The following is a 3,071-nucleotide window of genomic DNA, read 5'->3' as shown; positions in this document are numbered from 1 at the left end:
GGTCAGGAAGCAAAAAGAGAGACGATATGAATTATCAGCATCAGGAATGAGCATCACTACAGATTCTACAGCTATTCAAAGGATAATAAGAAAGACACAACTGTAAAAGTTAGTAAGGTAAAAGATACTGTATTTTGTGCAAGTGTGGCAAGAACTCTCCTGTATAGTGAAGTATGTTGATACTGCAACTTCTTTCTTGAGTGTGTATCCAAGAGAAAGCCTCAAGAAATTTTCTCTTTGTTTCTTTGTCGCTCCAGTTTTCCAATCTCCAAAGACAATTTATGTAACTCCAGGGCTGCTTTTGAGTCCTGGGGACTTGAAAGACACTGTAAGAGTTTTTGGCCTTTCAAGACTATCTCACAATCTTCAGTGCCTACCTGAAAGAGGAAACCAAAAGTGTGATTTCAGAAAGTTTCCCCATCCTTGTAAAGGGTGTGCTTCTTCAGGAAGTCTTGTGGCAGAAGGAAGACTGGAAGACGAAGGATAACCCCAGGACTTATTGATGGGCAGGAAACTCCAGAAAAATACTTTGGATCCTAGCAAAATATTTCCCTGAGACGTGAATCCATATCTGTACTTAAGTAATAATCAATATCAGTGTCAAGCATAGAGAGAGTGTAAGCAGCAAGGGAATCCCAAAAAAACATCCAAAAGAACAACGAGTATGTTAGTTCAGCTGACCAACCAGAAATGGAGCAAAAGCACATCATTTATTGGAGAAAAAACCAAAGGCTAGATATCTGGTGAATAAGACTCTCATGTTCACCTTCCTGGAAGGACCTGTTATAAGGTGGAAAGAGCCAGTAAACACTTTATAAATTAACCCCACAACTGAGATAGTCCTTTAGGACATATTATTTCTTTCCTATTTTATGAGCCATCCCATTTTCCTATCATTTATTTTGAGGTGTCATACGACATAAAATTCATTGAATATTATTCACCTTCTCACACTTGGGCACATCCAGACTCCAAGATTTTTTCTCTGAGCAAGAGATATTCTGGGAACCAACCATCTTATAGCCAGGGTCACACTTGATGGTGACAGTTTCAGGGCTGATCCTTCTCCACAGACAGCTTTCCATTTATTGTTTCTGGTTTTAGGCACAGAGCTGTAATCAAGACACATTTTCTTAGCATCTTGAGTGTCTCAGAGAGAACACATTTTAACACTGATAATATCATTAAAAAGGGATAAAAAAATATTGCTGAATTCTATCTTTTCTTTCTACACTATTGATCCACTACTACTACTACTTCTACCAACGCTGGCAACTATTTGAGCTCTGGCTGCAGTCGCCTACATGCTGAACACATTACACACATTATTTCATGTAAGCTTTCAGCAACTCTGTGAGGGAAACACTATCTCCATCTTAGAGATGAGGCAACTGAGACACAGAGAAGCTTAATGCTTTGCCCCAAGTCGCACAGCAGCTTTTAAGTGGCAGAGCCAGAGTGAAAACCCAGGGGTTGTTCTGAGCTCTTTATTTCTGCACTAAAGGACCCCTCTTCTGGCCTCAGTTTTCCCCTTTGTAAAATGAAAACAGTGACAGCAACTCAGCTCCTGGAGTTATTATGAGTGAAATGATGTAAGTAACCTTTAGGAACACTTTCCTTATTCTGCTATGATAGCTGCTCTCCCAATAAAGAGGTCAACCCCATCGGTCAACTCTCTCATGAAAGGTTCCAGGCTGTATAAGAATCTGAGGGGGCTATTTCTTGGATATTTGGAATTAAACCCCAGTGGACCTCACTCAGGCTCAAGCACATGCTCATGACAACTCTGCCTCTGCCTGGGAGGACGCTTTCTCTCAGAATCACTTCTGAACCGCTCCACAGTTGTTCTATCAGCTTAGTGCTATTCTGTCCCAGGGAACTGGGATTACCTTTACACTGAGGAGCCAGTGATGACCATAGTAAAAGAGTGCAGGAGATTTTAGCCTCTCCAACCAGAATATATCCTTTCTGACATTCATACTCGACCACAGCATTGAACAATTTTTGTTCACTAGTATATCTAAAGTGTCCATGTTTAATTCCACATGATGAACTGCAATCTTCGATGGTAAAAGAGAGAGAGAGAAGAAGAGTGTTTTTCTGACTCATTAAACAAAACAGCATTGAATTAAGATGATCTATTGGAAGACTTTCATCCTTCCCAATCAATTTCATTGACCATAAGATAACTTGGAATAATTCACACAGTAGGAGTGTGCCCCTCTATCACCATGTGGCTGGAAATTAAGGAAAGTGGGTATATGTATGGGTATCTGGGGGAAAGAGAATTGACTCCTCACCTTGTATAGAACTATTTTTTTCAATAAATTTATATATTTAATGGAATGTGTGTATAAGCATTTACTATAGTGTGTCAGGCAATACTTTAACTCATTTAATTCTCTTAAACAACCTTATGAGGTAGGCATTATTATTATCCGCGTTTTATAGATGAGGAAACACAAAGAGGTGAAGTAGCTTGACCAAGGTCACACAATGAGGGAGGGGATGAGTCAGTGCAGTTCTACGCAGACACACACTTGCTAAAATGCAGACACACAAGTATTCATGACGCCTGTGTCCAACCATTTCTCTTGCCATTGCCTACTTCACTTCTGGTTTATATGAACAATTCACTGTCTTCATTTTCCTCCTCCAAGAATTCCTTTCTCCCTAAGGGGCACCTGGGAAACCCACTTCATTTTTCAAAACTCAATTTACATATTATGTCTTCTGTGCAGTCTTCTTTTTAGTGTTGTGATCACACGCTCCTTTTTGCTACCCTTGCACTTCTGCATGCCTGATTGTTGCACTCGCTACACTGTATTGTAATTGTATTTTTTACATATCTCTATCATCTCCTGGGCAACATTCCTTGGGGCCAGGGACTACGTTTTTCATCTATTGATGTTGCCTTAGCATGTTACTTGTTGTGAAGTAGTTAGTTATAAAAATGAGATTTGATTAAATTGAAAATTGTTTTGTACATATTACTTATTATCACTTTACAGATATAACAGGAAAAAATATTAATGTTGGTGCTGAAAGTTCACTTCTAGTAAATGGTGGTG

General features: G+C 39.3%; 1 pseudogene; it reads right to left on the bottom strand.

Moving 5' to 3' along the window:
- Positions 1-221: 221 nt before the first annotated feature.
- On the bottom strand, positions 222-2,798 carry LOC133086966 (C4b-binding protein alpha chain-like; annotated as a pseudogene).
- Positions 2,799-3,071: the final 273 nt, after the last annotated feature.

This window comes from Eubalaena glacialis, chromosome 3 (genome assembly GCF_028564815.1).
Source record: "Eubalaena glacialis isolate mEubGla1 chromosome 3, mEubGla1.1.hap2.+ XY, whole genome shotgun sequence".
Lineage (NCBI taxonomy): Eukaryota > Metazoa > Chordata > Mammalia > Artiodactyla > Balaenidae > Eubalaena > Eubalaena glacialis.
The sequence above is the reverse complement of the archived record's forward strand: the minus strand, read 5'-3'. Positions and strand labels throughout refer to the sequence as shown.